Raw genomic sequence first — 25,101 nt, forward strand, 5'->3', positions numbered from 1 at the left:
TATTTTGGTGATACTAGGGTTTGAACCCAGGGCCGTTATACTGAGCTAGATCCCCCGCCCTTTCCAGCATTTAAAAAAATTTTTGAGACAAGGTCTTGCTAAGACGCTAGATAGCCTAGGCCAGGCTCAAACTTTTGATCCTCTTGGCTCAGCCTGCCCCATAGATGGGATTACAGGAGTGTACCACCATATCTGGCTGTTGTGCCACAGTTAAAGCTGGGAATTTTCCAACCACACTCATACCTTAGCTAATGCTGTGCCCACCACGGGGAACATAATGCCAGTTTTACCTTCCAAAGTCTCGGCCACCAAAACTAATATATGCTGACATATATATCCTTGAAGTGGGGGATGAAAATAAGGACTGCAAAGTGTTGATAATATCCTACTCTTGATTGGGGAGGTAGGAATACAGATTTTTGCTATATGTAAATACTTTCCAAACCAAACATAGAAAATGTTCCAGCTGCTTTGGAAAACAATTTGGAAGTTCTCCCCAAATTTGACATAGTATTACCATATGATACACATTTCTACTCTGAGGTAAATACTCAAAAGAATTGAAAATACATATCCACACAAAAACATGTATGTGAATGTTCATAGCAGCATTATCTACAACAGCCAAAAGATGGAAACGACACAAATGTCCATCCACTGATGATATGTGGAAAAACAGTGTGGTTTGTCCGTACAATTTAATATTAATCTGCCACCAAAAGAGATGAAGTGCTGCTGATAGATGCACAATAGATATGAGCCTTGAAGACATTTTACTCAGTGAAAGAAGGCAATCACAAATGATCACTACTGAATGACCCTGTTTATATGAAAAGCACAGAACAGGAAAATCCACCAAATAGGAAGTAGGTTAGTGAGAGCCTGTGGCTGGCAGAGGGGACAAGCGGAATGAACGTCTGCCTGTGGATATGGAATTTCTTTTGAGGGGTGATGCAGTGTTCTAGGCTTAGCTAGTGGTGATGATTACACAACTCTGCATGTGCTAAAACCCCCTGAACTGTGTACTGCAATACAGTGAATTTTATGATGTAAGAATTATAGCTCAAAAGATCATCAAGTTATACACTTATGATCTATACACTTTGCTCTACATGGTGGTACCTTAATAGTAATTTTTAAAAGTTTTAATAGTAAGTTTTAAAAGTTTTTAAAAGTGAAGTTGCTACTACTCCATTACTCTGGATCTTGATTTTTTTAAACTTCAGACATTGTCACAGCAAAAGTGCTGCCTCCTCTATGAAGCTGCTCTTGCCCTGTGCTGAACTCCTTGGGCATTTAGTGCTAACAGCCACTTACTACTCAATGCTGGTGGAGCCTGGCCACCTAGACTGTGCCTGTGGACCAGATCACTGGCACCACCAGCTGCTTGTCAGATGTGCAGTGTCAGAGGCCACCGAGGCCTACTGAATCAGACTCTGCATTTTAACTGGATTCTCAGGCAGTTGAGGTGCGCATTAAAGTTTAAGGAGCACAGCTCTAAGGTCCCCCTGCCTGCACCTGCTACCTGCAGAAGAGATTCTATGCTCCCTCAGCCTGTCTCTGTCTGTCCTGTCCAGTGTGTGCTCATAAACATCTGGTTCAGGGCTCATGCATGTTCTTCCTGTGAAACTGCTGGGTGATCTCAGCACTAAAGCCAACACCAACTCTGACTTTCAGATGAAGATAAAGAGACTAACATTAGAGGACACTTTGATAAGATGAGAGAATAGGAAAACTGACATCAGAGTGAAATCTCCAAATGCCATTTCCTATTAAAGGGAATCAGGACTCTTTGGAAAAATGATTGCTCTAAGTCTGGGCAGAAACTGGACATGATGGATGCATGGCACCTGGGGCTATGCCTAAAGGATTCAGGAGCCAACTACAAGAGACTCCCACTGGCCAAAATGGGGCCACTGGAGTGTCAGTATTCCAACAAGTTAAAACACATCAACATGTTAAGTCCATTCATTCATAATGATCCTACAAAGGAAGCCAAACTCTTAATTGTTTGCTGTTGAAGGATGTTAGAAAATCAATTCATTCTTCTGGAAGTGGTAAATAAATGGGGTAAATTGAGCAATTATCCTGGGCGTCAAATAGTAGGTAAATATCTGGTTCTTTCATTTTTCCTTCATAGGAAATGTTGAAATGTACCAAAATAGTTTGAAATGTTTAATGAGCCAAAATATTTTTGAAATGTCATGAACTAAAATATTCAGGCACTGATTACCTGTAGCATCTAATACCATGGAAAGAACCAACCAACCACTCTGTGCCTCTTGCTTGAAGAAAATCTCACCACTAAAATCAAACATGAATGTAAGTCAGCTTGAGATCCAAGTGCCAATTTATAGGAAAGCGGGGGTCAGAGAAGATGTTAAACTATATCATAACAAAATCTATACTGTGGGCAAATCTACAAGATAACCCAGTGCTTTCAACAAATAAATTCCAAGAAAACAAAAAAAGATGGAAGGCTAACCTGTAGAGTCAAACAAATTAAAAAGTTACATCAACTAGTTTTGACATCTGAACTTTATTTGTACTCTGATTAAACCTTTAAAAATATTCATATATGACGATTCTGAGGCAATTAGGAACCTTGAACACTAGTTGTTAATTTGTTTTGATGTATAATGGAATTGTGGTTATAATACCACAAGTATTTTGAGTGATTTACAGATGAAACAGTATGATGTTTGAGATTGGCTTAGAACTCAGAAGATAAATAATAGAAGATGGGATAAATTGATGCATGTGGGGAGGGGGTGGTCGGGCCGTTGGTGGGGCTGGGGGTTGGTAGGTGTATGACAGTTCATGATATTATTCTGTTTAGTCAGATGGATGCTCAGAAGTCTCTAAAACTGGGCTGAACATAGCTCAGTGGTGGAGTGCTTGCCTAGCATGCAGGAGGCCCTGGGTTCAATGCCCAGTACTTCTCGCCCCACAAAAACAAAATATCTAAAGCTAACACAAAGATTATATGTCAAAACCCCCCAAAAATATATGTAATATATAACAAAATATTAAGAGAAATGAGTTTAAGGGTCCATCACTATGTAAGAACAGTAAAATGATCTTTCTTCTCATTCACAACCTACTTTTCCATAGCAGGGTTTTCATAATGTAATAGTTTTCTTTGGGAGGTGTTTTATAAATTAAGACTTTTGACCTCACAATCCAGAGGCTCAAACAGAAATTTAGACGCTACTAAAACCCAAGGAGAAAGAGCTGGACACAGAATTAATTATGGGATAATTTTGGAATTAATTGGAATAATCACAAGCGCAGTTGAGTTCACTAGCTGAAGCCATGAACAGGCTGCAGGTGTGTTGCGGACTAAGCAGGGCATGGAAAGAGTGAGTCTGTTCAGCATCCTCCTCCCCATATCCCCAGCCCTGGCTGCACAGAATCACGCAGGGAGTCTGTGAAACACGGATGCCCAGGCCCACCTGAGAGCGATTAAATCCACACCTCTGTCGGAGGCCCGGGGCTTCAGTGGCTCTGAATGTGTCCCAGGTGATTTGGATTCCCAGCCTGGCAAGGTTGGGGTGTAAACTGGTCTGTCCGTATTTACACACAGCTGGGTAAATGAGCAGGGAAAGGCTGGCAGCCATTGCTGGGTAAACGAGTTGAGCTGATAGGTGAGGCAGTGGGTGTCACCTTCCTTTTGTTTGCTGTGAGTCACTTGAGATTATTTGGAGCCACGGTGTCTAACCTGAGTCATTTCTTTCTGAGTCACTGGGGTGTGGCTGAGATCCCAGTAGGCCGAAGGTTGGGTCCTGTGGACTGAACTGTGGACTCCTTTGGCTGCAGGTTTTAACAAGTGCACATCAAGTACCAAGGATAAACAGCTGGCCTGGATAGAGGCGGGCAGGGGAAAGTTGTGGGGCAGAGAGGATTGGCCTCCAACTGTTCACTGGGCTCTGAGTCAACTCCCAAGTTAACACCAGTGCTTCCCTCGGGATCAGGGTCTGGGGCTGCACGGTGACTTCCAGAGCCACAGTAGAAAGCCGACCTCGCTGGCGGGGGACAGAATGATTTCAGTATATTTGTCAGGATGCATGGATCCCTGGCAACTGGGACAGAGGGAAGAGCTGTTGACCAGCAGCTGTGGCACATTGTGGGAAAGTGCGATGCTAGTTTCTCGAATTCCTCTCAGCATTAGCACAGGGCAAGAGCTCTCCTCGCAGCCTGCCTGCTGCTCAGCAGGTGGGAGGCCTCCCTCGTCACCTGAAGGCCCATCTCGGCCCAGAGGGAAGAGACGGACCCCACACATGGGATTTCTGACTAAGCTGGCCTTGCTGCATCCCTCCTGCTCTGCCTCCTCCTGCTGCAGTGTGACCCCACCCTTTAACCTGCCCTTTGCTCAGCCCCACCAGATTTACCTGCTCTGACCACTGACCAGCTCAGCATTGCTCATGGCTGTGGAGCACGGGGTCCCCTGGCCTGGTCTCCTTCCTTCAAGCATGTCCCTCTCAGGCAGCCCTAGGAGATAGGGCTCTGCCTCTCTGGCTTTGGCTTAGAATCTGATTAGCACTAACCTGCTACCAGATAATGGTAAGACAAGGATCTGTAGCCCGTCAACAAACTGGTCAGTGAGTTCAAACCCTCAGCTTGAAGACAGATGTGTTTAGTGGAGCAGAGTCCATGAGAGGCTTGGAGATAAGGGTGTGCGGTGGGGGCCATGGCTGTGGAATTGGAACAGTTTTCTTCAGGAGGTGGAAACAGGTGAGAAGGACAGGCAGGATGCAGATTCTGTGGTGAGAAGTGAGGCGACAGGGCAGCTATACGTGAGAAGAGTCTGACGGGTGCTGAGAACCCTCAAGGGCAGCGGGTACCCCAAATATGTAACCGCAGGCTCTGCCCTACTAGAATTTGAAAGTGCTGGCTGTGCCAGGCATGGCTGTTAGTCACTGGACTGCAGGGCCATCTGGGGGGTCCTGGAAAGGACTGAGGGAATGATAGACAGGTGGCAGGTGGCAGGGGCTGGGGGATGGGGCAGCAGCTGTTTACCAAGCAGGATGGAAGTGGTTCACTGTCTTAATAACCGTAAGTAGTAGGACCATTAATAGTGTGCATGATGCAATGCATGCCATGCCTGTGGGCAGCACACCACACCCAGCAGATGTGGGCCAGCGCTCAGACTCCAAGGGAACAAGGCACACACTGGTCTGCAGGATACAGTTCTGGCTCAGCAGCTCCGCTTCCTTCCTTCTGGCAGAGGACGGCACATTCCTGTACAGTGCAGAGGGCCTCTGGGGCACCCGCTGGGGGTCTCTGTCCTGGCCTAGCCAGCCCCCTGCACCCTGTAGACCCCCAAAGAGCATCTCAGCGCCTCCACCTCTGCCTCAAGGCTCTGTTTCCCTTGTGAATCCACATCCAGTCTCTGTTGGACTTGTGAAGTCAGAAGAAATCCCCAAGATGGGGGAATATAAACCAAGACTTGTCAAACCACATTTAGAGCCAGAAGAACCCAAAGGTCGTCACCAGGACATGACAGTTGTTATAACCTCTGTAACTGGGTTTGGCCACCGCACAGCCACTCTCGCCAGGAAGCTCTGAGGCTTCGCTGGAAGAGAAGCTTCCTCTTTGTGGAGCACACTGAGCTTCAGAGGCAGCTAAGAGGACTGGCACATGGCATCGGCTGTGACAGGCCAGGAATCCTACCTTCAGGGATCCAGAACAGAAAAATCCCAAGCACTGTTATTGGAGAGCAGCACAGGACAGCAGCTGAAAGCCCAGCCTGGCCATCACTGGGAGGAAAGGATGGAGACTGAACTGGCTGCTTCAGGCAGGCGAGGGGCTCGCTGATGAGGACACTCACACAGGCTGTTCTCTGGGAGGCTGGAGAACCCGGGAACCCGGCTGGGGAAGCGCACAGGGCACAGGGCAGGCTGGCAGCAGGAGATGCAGGCCAGGCCTGGCACACGGTTTCGGATCCACTGCCGGGACTTTCGCCACAGGACACAGTATGCTGCCCTCGCCCATGGTCTCGGTCCCTGCACCTAGGCGCTGGCAGCTGGAGCTCCCTCCAGGCAGGGCCAGGACTGGAAGCCTGTGAGCTGTGCTGGGGAGGGCAGAAGTGGGGCCCTAGGTCTTGTCAGGACTCACTAACTGGAAATTCCCCACGAAGCAACAGCAGCAAAGCCCATTATATACCAGAGAAGCAACTTTGTTGATGGAAACAGTGGAATGAAGTTGTCTTGCTCTTTAAATTTAGAGAACATCCAGATTAACAATGTTACCTCACAGGTGAAAAAGACCTAAAGGCCATTGGTTCATCTTCCCATTCCACAGGGAGCTGGATAAACCCAGCAGGTGCAGAAGCAGCACTTTGGGGAGCAAGAAAGGAGCAGAGCTCACTCAAGGGTCCCTTAGGGAGACCGCCTCAAAGATCCTGTCAGGCGGGTGAGATGTGGTGACATGTGGTGGGTGAAGGCAGGCTTGTGAGTAACACCAGGACGGTCCCGGGAGCCCTGGGGCCCAGGAACACCCCAAAGTCTCCTGTGTGCACTCAGCATTTTCCTGGAGCAAGCTCAGTCTTCACAGGACCCTCAGAGACAGGAAGCACCACTTAGAATAGTGCCTGAGCCGCTCTCATTTCCAAGTCCCAGGACCCCATCACTCAGAGCAGGCATGCCATTGCCTAAACCAGAAGTCTTTATTCCTATCCTGCAGCAGAGAAGCTCCTCCTCTCCCATCATCCCCAGTCTTCTCTGGCATTCCTCCTTTATAAAGGAGAACGATGAGGTGATGAATTCCGGATTCGAATCCAGATTTCTCCACTTACTAGCTGTAACAGCGCAAATTGATCAAAATCTCTGGGCCTCAATTTCTTCTCCTGTAAAATGGGCACAATCATAACCCACGGTTTGTAGGAGTGTTATGAAATTTAAAGAGCCTTAACATATGTGAAGGGTTTGGGAGAATACTTGGCTAACAACAACTATTAGATGTTGTTCTTCTTTGTTTTGTTTTGTTTTTGGTACCAGGGATCGAACTCGGGTCCTTGCGCTTGTGCAGCAGGCGGTGAAACCACTGAGCTAAATCCCCGGCCCAGATGTTGTTGTTCTTATTCTTCTAGTTGCTCAGGACAAATCCTAGAAATAGTCTTGTATTTCTTTTTCCCCTTATATAACACATCCAAACCCATCGGCAATTCTCATCCATTCTACCTTCAGATACGCATCCTAAGTCTGACTTCCTCTCACAATCTCTATGGCTTCCAGCCCTGTCCAGGCCACACTGGCTTGCAGGGGCCTCCTAGCGGGTCTCCTGGATTCCCCACTGCCAGCCTCCCCAGCCCAGTTCTGCTAATGGCCGCCATAGGACCAAGCCTGGCCTTGCCGCCTCATTTACTGGGCCCCTGCCATTTCCCCTTCCTCCCTCTTGTCACTCTAAGTGTCATTTGTCCTCTTGAGTCTTGTTGTCCCCTCTCCCTAGAATAATGCCACAGCAGAGGCGGAAGCAGGGGCTGTTTTGGCAGAGGCATAAAAGTAAATTTCTCTGAGAAGGTGACATTTGGGTGGCCTTTAATTAAGTGAATATCTGGCATGGGGAAGCTAAAACAAATAGATAAGCTGATAAATAATAGATAACAGGACTGTAATGTCAGCATTGAGGAGGCTGAGGCAAGAGGATTATGAATTTAAGGGCAGCCTGGGGAATTTGGTGAGTTTAAGGCCAGCCTAGGCCCTGTCTCCAAAAGAAAAAGGAAAGAATGAAAGAAAAAGAGAGAGGAAGGAAGGAAGGAAGGAAGGAAGGAAGGAAGGAAGGAAGGATAGAAAGAAAGAAAGAAAGGGAAAGAGAGAGAAAAGAGAAGCCAAGACGGATGGACAGACAAGCTGGGTGGGATGGTGTACACCTGTAATCCCAGTACTCTGGGAGGCTAAAGCAGGAGCACTGGGAGCTCAGTTTAACAACTTCGTGAGACCTTGTTTCAAAATTAAAAACAAACAAACAAATTTAAAAGGATGGGGTTGGGAGATTTGGCTCACCACGAAGGCTCTGGGTTCAGTGCCCAGTCCAGAGGGAAAAAAGGTACGTGGTTTATTCACAGTGACCTGACCGCCTACAGACGCGGCTCTGCTGGGGTCTGGCTGGGTGGGGAAGGCGCAGGGTTAGGTGGCGCAGCGCGGGTAGTGGAACCTGTAAGGGGCGGGGCCTCAGGTTGGAGAAAGTTGGGCCGGAGCCCAGTCTTCAGCGCCACGCTGGAGCCGCCCACTTCTTCCTCCCCGCTCAGGGCCCGGTGCGCGGCGTCCCCCCGCACACGCGCGGGCCCCGCCCTGCCTCGGCGCAGCCCGTGCGGGAGGCCGTCCCGCCGGGGCCTGCGGCCCGCGAGGCTGAGCTGCAGTTAGCTTTTCCCGCAGCCGACGCTCGGGTGACGGAAGCTGCTTGCCCCGGGTCCCCGAGGCCCCGCCCCGAGGGGCAGTTGCAGGGCGCCCCGGGCGGTGGCGCGCGGACCTGGGCTGTGGGCTCTGCCCGTCCCGAGCCCTGACCTCCGGCCCGGCTCAGGCTTCTGCCGCCTCCCGGCCTGCTGCAGCACCTTGGGCAGGAGGGGACGCCAGCAACGCCCCCTTCCCGGCTGGCTCCCACAGGCGGGCAGTTGTGCGCGGGAAACGCCCCTCGCTTTTCGGGGGGCCAGCAGGGGAGGCGGGAGCCCGTGGGACAGCTGCCCCGGCGGCGGGCAGGGGGCGCGGAGGAGAGGGCGGCGGAGCGCTTCTAGCCCAGGACTGCTGGCCGCCTCTGTGTCCCGTCCTGCAGACCTGTGGTTCTAAAGAAACAAGAAGAGCGTTTGTTTTGTTTTTTGGGGGAAGAAGTTGACTCATCCTGGTGGGGAACGATGGCAACTTTAAGCGAAGCATCTGCTCGGTCGCTGGTCTCCAGCTGCCCTGCGCTGCGCTCCGCGGCGGAGGGCGCTGAGGCCGCGGTCTCGTGCAGTTCCCGCTGCGGCCACAGGATGGCGCGCGCGCCGCGGCGTTGCCGGGCTGACCGCGCGGGCGGGCGCGCGCGCGCGGGGGGGGGGTCTCGTGCCCACAGAACCCCTGCTTTTGCTTTCCAGCAACGTTCTTGGAGTTTCCCCTGGCGAGCGAGTAAGCTCTAAGGCCGTGGGTTGGGTAGGCCGCAGATGGGCCCGAAAGGGGTTCAGCAGGGCAGGTGTTCTTGTCGAGTGCTGGAAGGGCAACTGTTATTGATAAGTAAAAATTGTATCTATTTAGAGTATACGACATGATTTTATCTATACACACATATATGTAGGAGAAAGCCTTTCTCATCTGTAAGCTCTTCATTAGTGTGTGCTTGGACTTCTAGGAAACCTCATGCAGGTGTGTGGCATTGGATACATTCTGTAATAGAAATTTCCGTTTTCTAGCCATCCTTGTAGAACCAGCATTCTGCACCCACTTCAGTTTTTTCCTAAATGCAGAACTTCTGCTCTGAGCCTGAACCACCCCTCATTCTTTGAGGTACTGGACCTCCAGATCTCAGGGCCGTCAGTCATTGTTTCTTAAAGCTTTTATATCCCTGTGGAATTAGAGGGGTAGTTTTTGTTATGTTTTTTTGGGGGGGGGATTAGAAAATGCCTAAACGTCTTTACTGGGAGGACTTGTTAAAGTAATCACACTTCTCTGGGGTTTATTTTCCATCACACCGCAACCTTCATATAAAAATAGATTGGCAGACAAATTATGCCAAGAGTCCTGAGTCTTTTAATTGCTGAATTTTTAAAGGCAGTGTTTTATTGTGGCCCTGATAACACAAAGACTGGTAGTTGTGAGAGTGAGTCAACAGCACCTTCTCCGCTGGTGTGGGCCTCCAACCCTCGGAGGGAGGACAGCACAGGAAGGAGTAATGGCAGAGCATTAGCAAGGTGGGAGGCTGTGCCTGCACTGCCTGGAGCCCTTCAGAGACGGAGAACAGTAACCAGGCCAGACAGGCCCTTTGTTTTCACGCTTTAAGGGAAAAATGAGAAATGGCAAATGGTCATGTTTTAAGCTTTAGTTTGCTAATATTTTCCCAGTATTGACTGGGGAAAGAGGTAACATTTGGAGACGGCTGAGTTGCTGGAATCATCTCTGCTCCAGCTGTGGAAATCACAGTTTGGCTATGATCCCAACCACAGAGAACTCCTCGTTGCTGCTGTGGCTGCTGGTGATCCCCACGCCCAGCTGTGCAGACCCCACCCCCAGGGGGGACCAGAGCAGGAGGGCACCCCCCCCCCAGGCCTGAGTGCAGCCACTGGGCTCCAGGCACTGACTCTTCAAGACTTATTTTGACCACTTACTGAGCACCAGCTATGCAGTTCTGGTTCTTTAACTTTCCCATTGGCCCTGAGAGGCTGTTACTGCAGGAAGAAATCGAGGGTGAGGGAGGGTGAGAGATGCCCCAAGTCACAGCTGCCTCCTGAATGAATGAAGGGTGGCTCACCTGGCCTCTAGTTGTGTGTAGTGGAGGACAGCAGAAGTTGCAGGAGAGAGTCTGTCTGGGTGACACAGCATCCAGGCTCTTCCCCCTCATCACTGCCTCTGTAGTGGGGAAGCCAGGACAGGGCTGGGGTGTGCCCAGTGGTACAGCCATGCTTAACATGTGTGAGGCCCTGGATTCAATCCCCAGCACTGAAAACAAAGCCAGAACAATGTTCTTCAGCTTTTTAAAAATTGAAGATCCAAGAAATCCGTGTCCCTCATCCTTTATGCTTTAGTTGTGAAGCTGTTTAAACCTATTATCATTCATGTCCTACACCGAAGAATAAACTTTACAATTACAAACATTACTATGAAGGAGGTCTGCAGCCCAGCCCACAGAAAAGGCAGAAGCTATAGGACAGCTACACAGAGTTTTATCTCCTGTCACCACTACGGCGTCCCAGAGAGGTATTTTAGGGACAGAGACAGGAAAATTCAAACATTTCCACTGTGGTTTGTTACTTGTCATAACACCTGCAAGTGACAGAAGGGACAATTCGGGCCAAGTCGGGATGGTCGTGTAGAGAGTACCTGTGTCATTGCACTGATGAACCCGAGGCAACCTGTTCCACACAGGATGTTTCTCTTTGGAAATCTCTGAAACTTTCATGGCCCCTGAACATGGTAGAAGTGATCTGAAAATCTTAGAAGCCATTAAAAAACATTTTTTTTATATTTGAAAAATCTAAGCACGTGTGAGTAAGGTGAGTGGGAGTGGTGGTCTTTTTTTATTGTACATGTTTGCAGGACATGGCATTTACAGTCATCTTGGGAGTGAGTATGTTTCTTTTTTTAAATCTTCTTGCCCGAAGAATGGTGATCTTTAGGAGCTTGTCTTCATTTTGTGGGCCACAAAAATGAGATGGGCAGAAATGGAGCTCTTCCCAGCGTGGTTTTCCAGACAAAAACTCAAGAAAAAAAGACAAGGGAAAGAAAGAAAAGAAAACACGTGATATGACTGATAATGTGACAAAGCCACCAGGTGAAGAGGCTGTCTTAAAGCCTGATAAAAATGGCAGCAATGGACATCCTCCACTTCATTCTCACGGTGGCCTCCTCCAGGAAGGCTCCTGCAGCAACCCCAGCCTCTAGGCTCTTTCCCTTCCCTAACTTCACTTACGGTTGCTAGGATCTAAAAAACACACCACAGTGTTTTAAATAATCCATTCTCTTGAAATTGACGGAGCTCCTGTCTCCAATACAGTTTAGGGTCAGGAGCGGCATTGACAATGTGAAAAATAGCCAGCACTGGCTCTTTGCCTTGGGAAACACTTTCAGGGGATGGGCCCTCGGGGCTCCCTTCTGAAGCATTCTACAGGGACTCTAGGGCTTCAGAGGTCCCATCCCGGGTCTGTTCGCCCTGGGAGGACTTGTTGCCAGTGTGCATACCCCTGTATCTGTGGGGTCTTAATCTCCTTGAGATACTTAACAGAATATCTGAGACTGGTTAATTTTTAAACAGCAAAAATTTATCTCTGAGTTCTGAAGCCTGGTGGTCCAAATATGATGTGTGAACAGGTATGGTGTCTGATGAGGCCGTTGCTTTCTTCCGAGATGGTGGCAGTTGCTGCAGCCTCTAGAGGAGATGAATGTTGTTTCTTCACATGGCAAAAGGGCACAAAGATTCCTAAATTACTCCCTCAGTGCCTCTTCTAAGGGCTCTAATCCTATCTATGAGGACAGAGCCCATTTGACCCAATCACGTCTTCAAGGCCTCACTGCTGAATACTGTCGAAGCGGGGACTGCTTTCAACGTGAATTGTGAGAGGGCACCAACATCTGGACCAACACTGTGTACACCCCTGTTTCCGGGAAGGGAGGTGGGACATAGGCTGAGCACAGGGACCATCGTCCTGTGCCACCACAGTCTAGCATGGAGTTCCAAGGATGCCACAGAACCAGACTTCTCAAGCTTGTGTTCCTCTGAGGAACTTAGGCCATGCCAGTGGAGGTCCAGTGCTAGGAGAATCTTCTGGACAGAGGCTTCCAGGCCCCTCACCCGTCTGAGTGGGAGCAGTGGGGAGAGGCTGCCTGATAAGGAATGTGGCTTTCTGGGCCCCTCACACGTCTGAGGTAGGCTGGGTATGTCTTGGCCAGTTCAATCCCTTAAAGCTTTGTTTAATTCTGAGCTTGCTTTTGCTATCACTTATCTGGAGCCAAGAAACGAGTCACCTAAATAATGAAATGCCTTGCTAAGCTTAACAACAAAACCATGAGGACTCGCTAAATAAATAAGTTAGGAAAAACGAAGTGGAAACTGCAGATCCCTGTAACAAATTCAAAGACTCTTCCAAGATGGAATTAAACAAGGGGGTTTAAGGCAAAGGAAGTGGTTAGGAGGGGAACCACTCCAAATGGTATAGCCAGTGAACTGGCTGAACCAAAGCTCCACCTCAGAAACAGATGTGTGTGCTCTGTGGTAGCCAGCCTGTGTATTGTTCCATTGTTTAAAAGCACCACATAACTTCGTTCCTTTAGATTCCCCTAATTTTAAATGTGGGTAAGTGAACATGGTCAGGCTAAACTGAAAGCTATCTTCTACATGGGTTAAAAGATTTGCTAAGAAAATTTAAAGGATAAGCAAGAGTGCAAGGAGAGTGTTAAGTTTACTTAAGAAATCAGCCCTGAGCTGGGCATAGTGTCCCATATCTGTAATCCTAGCACTCTAGGAGGAAGAGGCAGGAAGATTGCAAATTCCAGTTCAGCCTGGGCAGCTTAGCAACTCTGTGAAATTAAATTTAATTTCTGTCCTGAAATTAAAAATAAAACGGGGCACAGGCTCTGGGGAATTCGCCCTGGGGTCAACCCCCAGTACTGCAAAAGAAAAAAAGAAAACAGCTTTTGTCAGGACTTTAGCAGGATAATTGTTGGTATACAAATGGTGCTGTGAATTATAAATGACTCATCAGTTTTTGAAGGAGACTGAACAGGATGTCTTCCCAGAAACTCTTAGGCAGCATTCTGAGTTGTTAAAGGTAGCAACTTGTATCTCATCCTCAAGTGATGATTACTGAGTCCTGTTAGACAGGTAGCATCTGTTAGGTGCCTTCTGCAAGCTTGTTCCTTGTTCCAAGCACCTTGTCTTCCTGACAGGCCTGTGAAGATATTGGCTGTGGACATGGCGGCCATTTTACAGATGAGGAAGCGAGGCCTTTAAATTACCCAGCTAAACACCAGGGACACAAGGCTGGGTACAACAGGCACTCTGCCTTTTGAAAGTCTGAGATCTGGTATTCTCTAATTTTAAAAGCTAGACCAGCGTCCTCTTCCAGATGATCTGAATTTGGTGAGTTTCACTAAAATAAAACAATGTGAAATATTTTTCTAACCAATTAACTGTTGTCATGTATTATAATAGAGACAGGAGAGAAAGCTGTCTTGTGGAACATCCAGTCTACACTGGGGAATCAACTGTGTGCAGAACATTCTTATTTCCAGATTGTAATGTGGTGTTTATGATGCCTGAACAATGACAAAAACAAAACCTCCAGGAAGCTATTAACAAGTTGGCATATCTAATTCATGTGGAAATGCTCATTTTACTTATCAGGGAATTATAGAAGTAGTGTTCATTTAATCAAGAATCGGATGTTTTGGAAGGACAATTTTGTGAAGTTCATAATATTGCAGACACACATACATGCAGACAAAAGAAAATTGGTGAAGCAGCTAAGTGTCAGCTCATTTTCCCTTGAATAATCACTTTTACATGGTTTGAGAGCTGTTTGACAGAGGAATTATTTAAATATGTTGTATCCTTTTATAAGATTTGTAAGTGGTAAATTGATCTAACTACAATTGTACTAGGCTATAAATGGCCCTGAAGAAAAAAAGCCTCCAACTTTTCCTCCTTTCCTCTCCTCTCCTCTCTTGCCCTTCCTTCCCTCCCTCCCTCCCTCCTTCCTTCCCTCCCTCCCTCCTTCCCTCCCTCCCTCCTTCCTTCCTTCCCATCCTCTCTCCCTCCCTCTTTCTCTTTCTTTCTTCTGAGGATCAAACCCAGGCTCTTGCCATGCAAAGCATATGCTGTACCACTGAGCTACATCCCAACCCCCCAAATTTGACAATAGCTGAGGAGATCATCTTGTGTATTAGAATATAGTAGCATTGATTGATTGATGATCGATCGATTGGGCTTTTTTCTTTGGTACCAGGGATTGAACTTGGGACCTTGTGCTTGTGAGGCAGGCAGAAACAATGAGCTAAATCCCCGGCCCGATTGATTGGTTTTTTTGAGACAGGGTCTCACTATGTAGTCCAGGGTGGCCCTGAACTTGCAATGATCCTCCTGCCTCTGCCTCCCAAGTGCAAGATCTATTAGCTTTTTAAAACTCTACATAAACCATTGGCATATTCTAATCTATTTGAAAGAAATAAAACTGAAAAAATAAAACAGATTTGAATGAGTAAAGCAGAGGATGTAAGTCAGATGAGCACTGAAGAGAGACTGGAGGTGGTGAAGGTGCCAGGAGAGGGTGTCCACTCCTGGTGGCCAGCATTCGTGCCCTCACCAGGACAGGGAGTACCAGTCTCAGCTGTGGGTCTGGCTAGCTCACAGACGCCAGCGCCTCCAGGCAGTGTGCCACTCCCATGACCCAGCAGCCTAAGCCACCTCATCTGGAGGCCTGGACTCATTTGTTCGGAGTAAGCATTTGTTGAGCACTAATTCTGTGTCTGGCACTGGGCTGAGTCCCAGGGACAAACCCACGAACAAGGAGAGCAGCCTCCTGGCCTGTGGAGCTGACATCCTGGTCAAAAGAGACAGCCCATAAACATGTAGATAACTCATGGCATTGTGTGCTAAGGAAACAGAGTGGGGTAAAGTGTGATAGCGGACAGGGGGACTATCTCCATCGATGGTCGGGACGGCCACTCTGGTTGTGGCATCTGAGAGGAAGGGAGCCAACCATGGGGCGCGCAGAGGGAGAGCTCTCCAGACAGCAGGCACAAAGGCCTGGCTTGGGAAGGAGTCTGATGTATTCGAAGATGAGCTGAACGTATAGGGAGGCGGGGTAGAGATGGGGCTGGACAGCACACAGGCCAGGCTAATGTGGGTCTTTTAGGCCCAGCCAATTGCTTGGAATAGGAATCACTGGAAGATTTTAAGTAGGAAATCGATACAGCTGATTCTGTTTTTCACATTTCTGTGACCACTGTGGAGACTGGATTACAGGAGGATGAGAATGCGGAGGTGTGTGAAGAGGTGCCTGAGGAACAGGGGTGCAGGCCTGCAGGGAGCTGAGGTCTGGGGGATGCTTCTGTGAAGTCAGAGGGAAGGGGACTGGGCTGCCACCTGTGCCCTGGACCAGCCAGGGTGAGAGTTGAGGAGCCATAGTTCAGACCGTGAGGCGCTGGGGCTGCCCAGTTCCCACCACTCCTCCTGGGTTCCGGAGCCTTTAGTGGAAGGAGGGCTGGACTGGTGGCCAGGGAGGATGCGGGGAGACACAAAGAGAGCTGCACCCTGGCCTTGGAACTGATCGTGATGGAATCCAAGAGGAAGAAAGCAGTGATGCTGAGAGCTTTGGTCCTAGGATTTGTGACAGAGGAACTGGGACTCTGTAGACACCCAAGTTACCCATTCCCCCAGGTAACAGTGCAGCTGTGGGGCCTGGGAACAGTGCAGCAGCTGATAATCTCGAATTTTAACACATCAGAATGAGTGAGGTGAGAGTTATGGCTCAGGATACAGTGCTTGCCCGGCATGTGAGAGGCCCCCGGGTCCTCTGGCATATCTGCCACCCTCCCCTGTCCCCAGCCGACACCTAAAGTGGGGTGTGGGGAAAGGGAAGCTGAAGTGCTTCTCACCCAAGGAGAGGGTAACAGCCTGCAGCAGAATCTCCCAGAGCACTTGCTAGAAACACAGAATACTGGGCCCATGCGCGCTGCCCCATTCCTGCCTCATGACTGGGGGACGGGAGACTGGAGGGAAGCTAAGCTGGAGGCCGGAGATCAATCTGAGCTTGCTCTGTGGGTGAGAGAGGAAAAGGCCTGACTGAACCCTGCCCCACAGAGAGGAAGAGGAGGAGCTGGACTCCGGGGCAGACTGGGCACAGAGCCCAGGAGGATGATGTGCATAGGACAGGGAGGGAAAGATGAAGGCGGTGGAAGCCGCTCCCTGCCTGCCTGCAGATAGCACCTGCTTTTCCAGCTGCTGGCCTCTCCAGGACTCCACTCCTCACCATCCAGGGGTGAGGTCTTGGGATCCCTACCTCCCTCAGGGCCCAGCTGGCTCTGCTCCTGACAGCAGCTCTCGCCAGGCCAGGGGATGAGCCAGCACCACTGCTTGGGAACTCTCGGGTTACAGCTGGGCCCTGGCCTCCAACGTGGCCTCTTCATGGCCTCACTTAATAAAGCCACCAAACATGAGGTGTGACAGATTCCTGGAAGAGGACAGGGTGGAGCTCATTCCCATCCCAGAGAGCTGACTTGCAAGTCCCAAGCCTACTTAGCAATAATGACAGACCCTGGCATTTCCAGGGGCCCCCCTCCAGGCAGTTTAAAAACCCTTGACTCCATATGGCTTCCTGAGTCTGGAAAATACTTTCTTCAGATGATTTGTACAATGAATAGGTTGTGATACGAAGTTAAGAAGCTATTTTTCTTTTTCACCTATTTGTTATTAAGTAGGGGAAACATTAATTTCATTTTATAAACATGGATAACTTCTTCATATAAATGGTTTCCAATTTTAGAGAGTGCATCTGGAAGCTGCTATTTTCTTACAGAGTTGTCCCTTTTGTAATAAAGAAGTCCATGGCATTGTGGGTGGGACCGGGAGCCTTAGGAAAGCTTTTTCTCCAGAGCTTCACCTGAGAAACTGGCTTCCTGCTGGGCCTGCTCCTTCCCAGGACCCAGTTCCAAGAAAGGCAGCCTCATAAACGCTGTTGGTCCTCACCACTGTACTAGGTGTCCCTGCAGGAGAGGTCCTGGCCTCTTGTCCAAAGGCTCCGAGGGGAGTACTTGAGTATAGGTCCTTCCAGAGAAGGCCAGGAGATGAGGGTGTGGGTCAAAGTGACTGTCTCCTAGAAAAAGCTTTTATGTTTTTTTTTTTATGTTTTTGTCTGTTTCTGTAGTACTAGGAATTGAACCCAGGGCCTTCACACTGAGCTCTATCCCCAACACTTTTATGTTTTATTTTGATATAGGGTCTCACTAAGTCACCAAGTTGCCCAGACTAGCCTTAAAGTTGAGATCCTCCTGCCTTAGCCTCCCAGAGTGCTGGAATGATAGGCATGTGCTACTATGCCCAGACCGGAAAAAGTATATTAGGCAAAATTTGTATATTGAGGCTTAATGGGGAGGTGTAATACCAGAGTGGCACAGGTAAGGGAGAAAGGGAGTGAGGCAGGGAGTGGACACTATGACCCAGACAGCCACACTGCCACAGGAAAACATGCTGTTGCTTGGAGAATCTTGCAGATGGGCCAGGACCCCAAATTCAAGCCCAGTTCTGCCCTCCTCTGCTCATCTGTCCCTGAACTTCCAGCCCTTGGGGCTATGTGAAGGAGAATTCTGACCTACCAGGGCTCCTATTCTCCTAGCTGTAATGGGCAATAATTATCAGGGCAGTGATTTTCCAATCTCATAATAAAAGGAGCTTTCTCCTGACACACGAGCAAACATGCCACAAGTACCGACATGTCAGGAACCATGAGCGCCTGCCTGGGGAAAACAGCTCTCACTGTACCCTAGGTGAAGGGGAACGCAGGCCGCTTGTCCATTTCACTGCAGAACCGTTTCCCCTTAATACCTTATCCTACGCAGAGCCTCCATTTAGCCTCACAGTGACCCTGTGAGGTGAGAAGGCCCGCTCCCTTTTTACAGCAGAAGCAGAGGTTCAGAGCACTGAGTGAGTTGCTCCAGGCCAGTGCAGCCCATCTGAGGCCAGCTGAAACCAGGAACTGTGTCTTCTCGTTCCAAGTATTTTCTTTATACACTGCTGCCATTGCTTTGGCTTGTCCTTGCTCCCTTTGTTCTTGATTTTAACAAGAACTTCTATCTCCAGGGAAAGAGTCCTGCCCCCTGATGCTTGGGTTCTCAGTAAAGTTATTTATTTAACTCTCCGTGGTAGTCAGTCAGAAAACCCTGTAGGCTTTGGGGGGGGAACCGAGTCCCCATGGCCACCTTCTGCCTTCAGGTCAGTGGAGGCCTAAACAGACGTTTCCTCACTGGATGGAGGGGCCTCATGGTGCTGTTGATCTGCTGCAGAGTTCAGGGCAGGAAAGAGGTACAGGGCATCCCTACCTCAACCTCATATCTTGGGACTCCCCTTGTGCTAGGGACACCTGGGGCCCACCCTGCACCTCCAACCCTAGAGGCACAATGGCAGGTGGCTGGCCTCAGAGACTGCAGGTCTAATGTGGCTCAGCTGGCTTTGCTTTCCTGAGGGGAACTGGGCATGGGAAATGAGTGCACCAGAGCTGGAAAGGCAGAAAAGGAACTCCAGAGAAAGCAGAGGGGGAGAAAGAGTATAGAACATGGCTGTATGAGAGGCACTTACCCTTTCTCCTTCTTGCTTCCCAGGGTTACATTATTAATTGGTGCCTTTGGAGTTAATGGGGGGCAAGTGTGCACAAGGGGATGTGAGGAGCCAGCAGGAGGTGAACACAGGGGCAGCCCAAGCTCAGCAGTCACATGAGGGTCACACACTGAGGGTAGCTCTGGACAAGATGGGATCTGGTGCTGGCCTAGATCAGCAGGGCACTGAGCTCCTAATTCAGAGAGAGATGTTTACCCGGAAGTCCTCCTTTATGTCCATTCCAAGCCATTCCTCTTTTAATTCAAAATCAAAACCACTTATACTGGTTTGGCTCAAGTTGAATCCTTGTCAGTCCTTGTCCCAAATTTTGAAGGATGTGACCAGAGTGAATGAAAGTTATGGACCAAGCAGTTTGGGGAAATGAATTCCACTATGACAGAGTCTGGCATTTAGCAAAATAAATGGCTATATGTGGAAAGTCACAAATACCCAGACCTTCCAATAGCGTAAATTTTAATGCAGATCAACACCCATCTGAAGCAACCAGCAATACTGACAGCAATGTGGAATGATAATGGCATTGATCATTACACTTGTTCAAATGTCCTCAGTGCTCTTCCATTGCATGCATGAATCTGCCTTGTGTCTCTGTGTGTGCCAATGGCCACTTCCGACTTTGACAATGAAACCCAAGTGCAAGTCTTTCTTCTCAGTAAAGATCTTTCTCCATGTTCTCCAGCTAAGGGGATTTTTGTATAGAAACACTTCAAGTGTTACTATTTGTAAACCTAACTAGTGTTTGCTGCCCCATCTGTAGAGGTAAGTAGGTGATTTTTTGAGAAACATCATTAAAGAACTTTCATTTTTATCAGCTAGCATTTAGATTTCAGGGCACATTTGACTTCTCATTTCACCTGACATATGAGAAAATTGTTGCACACCAGTTGAGCTGTAAGGTGAACTTGCCTGTGATAATGAAAAGTTTAGGAAAGACAGAGAGCTCAGCTGACTGGTGTTCTGTTCTCCCCTGTGTGTTATGGCCACTGACCTGGTTCAGGATCAACTCTTTGCTCTCCACAGGACTATCAGATTCTCATCAGTGTCCATGAGTGTCGTTTATAGAATTCATCAGCAAGGGCACCAACAACTGCAGACAGAATGAAAGGATTCAAAGAGACAGAGTAATATTTGTAATGAATCTCAGACAGTCAACTTTGCATTGAACTATCAGCCTAAATTCAAACATTTCTTCCTCTTCCCAGAGAGGTCTAGAAATTCTTAGGTGAGCGGGAAAATGTATTACATTGCAAATAGCTGTTAAAATCTCTAGTTTTGATAGACCAACTCTATGTAGGATGGACTAGATATATTATAATAAACAGCTCCAAAATCTTAGAGTTAATATTTGCATTATAGCTCACATCGTATTTTCTGTGGGTTCCGGCATCTGTCCAGGGCAACTGTGCTTGTGTGTTGATTCAACATTCTATTCAATCTTTTAAAAAATACATTTTTTTCTTGGCACTGGGCTTTGACCCCAGGACCTTCTCATTGAGCTACAACCCCAGCCCCCCTTTTTAAAGTTATGCGACAGGGTCACCCAGGCTTAGCTCATACTTGGGATCCTTGTGCCCTAGCTTCTCCAGTGCTGGCGTCACCGTCACGCGCCACCACACCAGGCTTCCATTCAGTCTCACAGCTCTTCTCTATCAATGCTCACCTCCTTGATTGCCACAACAAGGGAAAAACAATTAAATGATTCTACCAGGAAGTGACCCGTGTCACATAGAATTTGCAAAAGCAAGTACCCTGGCTGCACTGAACTCCAGAAGGGCAGGTGTATATGGTATTGCTTCCTGCAAACCAACCACCTTAAAATTTATGCCTTTAACAGCATAGTTTATTACTCCTCACAATCCTGTGTCAACTGGACAGCTCTGGCTGGTTTTGCCTGGGCTCAGACAGCTATATTTGGCTGGAGGATGGGCTGGGCTGGGCTGGAAAGTCCAAGATATCCTCACTCACACAGGTCGTAGGTGGTACTGGCTGGCAGCTGGGTCCCTTGGTTGTCTTCTATGTGGCTTCTGATTCTTCAGGATGCTCAGCTCCTTCTTTACTTGGTGGTCCTGGGAGAGTGTTCTGAGAGCACCAAGGCAAAAGCACAGCTCCAGAACTTATGCAACACTGGCATAGGTTCACGGTCAAGGCCAGTCGAAAGACCAGCCCAGATGCACGGTACAGGGAAGCAGTCTCTCAGTGGGAATGTTGTAAATAGTAGAGCTGTGTGTTTTAATCTATTAAGCAGGTATGTGTACAGCTGGCCCCTGTTATTTATGGTAATGTTCTGCAGAGTCATTACAAATACTGAATTAAAGAATATTGAATCACTGCTTCTAAGGGAAAGACAGGATCAGGTTTCTACAAGCCTGTCTGGACACACTGGTTTTGTTGTTTTGTTTTTTTTGCAGTACCAGGGATTGAATCCAGGTGTGCTGCACCATTGAGCGACATCCTCAGCCCTTTTTATTTTGTGCTTTGAGACAGAGTCTCACTAAGTTGTCCAGTCAGGCCTGAAACTTGCAATCCTCTTGCCTCAGTCTCCTGAATAGCTGGGATTACAGGTGTGGACCACCACACCCAGGTTGGACGCAACATTTTCATCAACTAACAAACACACATGTTTTATGTGTGTCTATTTAATGACATCTCATAATTCATAATGAATCTCATGATTCATTAACGCTAAACTACAGCCAACAGCACTATAACTCATGGCTGAATGAAGCTTCTCTAACACATGTATTTTACCCAAAAGGCATACTGCAGCCTTTTCAAGCTTAGGAATATCAGCTTTACACCATTACACTTGGGAAACAGAAATGTTACCAAACAGACCCGCAAGTGGATATCAATAACAATATAACAATATAAGAGCTTAAACAAGAAAGCAAGGTATTATTTGCCACTTCAAAATTTTTATCACTCTGCATATATATGAGTGTCTATGAGGTAATGTATTGATTTTGAAATTACAAATAAATTTTAACAAGAGGATAAATGCAGAAATACGGAGTCAACAAACAATGAGGGTTGACTATATAGAGAAAAGGGAAACCAGACATTGGTGAATGGTGATCATTTCTGGCACACTCATTCATGGGAAAACAGGAAGAAGAAATGCTATTTGTAGAGTGCTTATGTTCAGGACTCATGCCCCTGCTATCTCATTTAATCTTTACAAAAGTTCGATGAATTCGTTATTTTTGAAATGTTACTGGATTCAGCTTGCTAGTATTTTATCCATAATTTTTCTTTCACATTCATAAGGGATATTATTCTGGTAATTTTCTTTTTCTTTTTTCTTTCTTTTCTCTGTGTGTGTGTGTGTGTGTGTGTGTGTGTGTGTGTGTGTGTGTGTGTGTGTTTGGGGAGAGGCTACTAGGGATTGAACCTAAGGCCTTTTCTCTGAGCTACAACCCCAGCCCCTTTTTATTTTTTATATTGAGACAGGGTCTCACCTAGGTGCTGAATTGCCCAGGCTGAGCTCCAACTTGCAATCCTACTCCTTTATTCTCCCAGAGCACTGGGCTTGATCTACTGGAAAGATTTTTGATTACTAATTCAATCTTGTTATCAGACTAGCCAGATTTTCTATTCCTTCTTGAGTCAATTTGTGTCTTTCTAGGAATCTGCTCATTTTATCTAATACAATTCTAATGTAGTTGTTCATGGTGTTGCCTTATAATCTTGCAGATATGAAATGAAATATTTCCTTTCATCACTGATTTTAATACAGAAAGTCCCTGACTTATGAATGAGTTCCATTCCTGGAGAACATTCATAAATCAGATTCGTTTGTAATCTGACAAAGTGAGCCTTATCTGGTATACCTTCGAATCCTATACCATACACCTGTTAAAGTTCTCAACTCCAGTATTCATAAATTGGACACTTACTGTAATTTGAGCTTTCTGGGGTTTTTTTCCTTAGTCACTGTAGCTAAAAGTTTGCCAATTTTTATCTTTTTAAACAATCAACTTTTAGTTTTATTGATTTATTTCTATTTTTCCCACTTCTTTATTGAATTTATTCCCATTTATCTTTATTACTTCCTTCTGTTTGCTTTAGGTTTACTTTGTTCTTCTTTTTCTAATTTCTTAAGGTGGAAATATAATAAATTGATTTGAGGTCCTTTTTTAATATAAGCACTTATAGCTATACATTTCTATCCAAGCACTATTTTTGCTGCATTCCACAAAATTATTTGTGTGTGTGTGTGTGTTTTATTTTTCAGTACTAACCATGGACTGAAGCCTCTGAAACCATGAGCTAATATAAACCTTTTCTCCTTTAAATTGTGTATGTCAGGTATTTTGTCCCACCAACAGAAAACTGACTAATATACGAGAGAACTTATCTATCTCTGCCACATCTATTTTACAGGTGCAGGAACAAGTTTAAGGAAATTTAGTGATTTATTGAAGGACATCCAAGCAGTATACAGTTTAAATCAGATGATATAACCCTAAAGCATGTGGTCCTAATCACTTTGCCTTAGTGATTAGAAAACTGAGGTTCAGAGAAGTTAAATACAGTGGACCCTTGACTTACTAACTCAGTTTATTCCCAAGGGCTGGTTGTGACTCAGGTTCTCTCCTGTATAATTTTAGGCCACACTTTTTTCCAGGTAGATCTCAATGTCCTTAGAGAGACACTGGTCCAGGATTTCTCAATTGACTCCACACAGGAAAGGATGTTGTAATATTCCTCCCAGAACTCTTTAAGAGTTAAATTTGTATCTGAGACCACCAGAGCACAAGCAGCCATCATTTGGGTTGTAACTCAAGACTTTGGTCACAAGTTAAAACTAAAATTCAGGTCATAACCAAAGTTGTTCATATCTCAGGCCAGTCATAACTCGAGGGTCCACTGTAATTTAATGAGGTCACACAGCTAGCAAGTGCAGATTTCTTTAACCCAAAGCTCATCCTTTTCCCTGTTATTTGCCCAAACCATCTGTCTTATGCTGGTGACCCAATAGCATAAAGGATGACAACGAATAGACTTCAATGTTCAAGTTAAAAATGCTCCATAGAGGTCTGTTAAGATACTAAATAAAATGATCTGGATGTCCTTTAAACACATTGGGATTTCAGCAACTATCTGAAGGTCAGCAAATAAACCAAAATAATAGATATCCAGAGAGAGAGAGAGAGAGAGAGAGAGAGAGAGAGAGAGAGAGAATGCTATTAAGGGTCATTTATACACATTTATACTTTGAACTCTCGTGTGTTTTGGAGCTGGAGTAAGGAAATTTAGAAACAGGTTGTGAATTGCTATTCAATCAGCATGAAAACTGCAGTCTTGACTGGAACTCTAAGTAAATTTTTTGTTCCCTAATCTCCTGGACTCCCAGGCCCCTTCCAAGCAGTCAGTATGTTATTGTTAGTCCCTTCCACCTATAAATGGCTCTGGGATGGGCTGAGGCCCACGTTAAGCCCAGGTATGAAAGCTCCATTGAGCCCACCTGAGTTCTGAGGGAACAGCCCCCAGTAACTGCTTGACTCACCTGTTTTTTTCTTTCTTTGTCAGCTCTTATTTTTCTTCATCTTGGATTGTCCTCAAGCTGAGTTAATTGAGAAATGACTAAGTAAGGGCATGTTATAAGTACAAATTCAGGACAAGTTTTCCAACTACTGGAGCTCTTTTTAATGGTGCCCAGAGGATATACTTCAGAGGGCACCGATCGGACTGCAGTTTGATAACCAAACAGAAGCACAGTTGAAGCTCTGTGACTCATACAGTCCCATTCAAAGCCGCCCACAGATAATGCACTGATCTGCCTATAGTCTGAATCCATTATAAAAAACAAGACTTGGTTCCAGCAGCTGGAGTAACCTTAGCCCTGTCTGGTGGTATGCATTAGAGTTACTAAAGTTTAGAGAAGCTCATGGCTGGACTTTGGGCCCCCATAGGGAGCTGTGTCCGTTTCCTCCTTTACAGAGCCAGGTCACTGTGATTAGCACACCCTGGCCTCTATTGCTAAGAGCTCTCTTCCCAATCCAGCACCCCAAACGGCACCCCCAAAATGACCTCTGCTGATGCTATTTAACACACACACGAACGGCTTCAGGGTTCCCTGCTGCTCTTTAG

At 47.0% G+C, this 25,101-nt stretch overlaps 1 long non-coding RNA gene across 3 annotated transcripts; it reads right to left on the reverse strand.

The window, feature by feature from the left end:
- Positions 1–9,712: 9,712 nt before the first annotated feature.
- Positions 9,713–21,479, reverse strand: LOC106010075 (uncharacterized). 3 transcript variants are annotated; one of them, XR_015444540.1, is made up of 5 exons: positions 20,974–21,477; positions 19,997–20,095; positions 10,435–10,622; positions 10,292–10,351; positions 9,713–9,959 (listed from the first exon to the last, which is right to left on the reverse strand). It is a non-coding gene; the product is annotated as an uncharacterized LOC106010075 (long non-coding RNA). The 3 variants fall into 3 exon arrangements; XR_015444539.1 differs by having other exon boundaries at positions 10,292–10,622; positions 20,974–21,479; XR_015444538.1 differs by having other exon boundaries at positions 9,713–10,622; positions 20,974–21,473.
- Between the last annotated feature and the right edge of the window lie 3,622 nt (positions 21,480–25,101).

The sequence above is a fragment of the Heterocephalus glaber genome, unplaced genomic scaffold, assembly GCF_053883595.1.
Source record: "Heterocephalus glaber isolate CG9 unplaced genomic scaffold, H.glaber_assembly_v1.0 deba00001600, whole genome shotgun sequence".
Classification (NCBI taxonomy): domain Eukaryota; kingdom Metazoa; phylum Chordata; class Mammalia; order Rodentia; family Bathyergidae; genus Heterocephalus; species Heterocephalus glaber.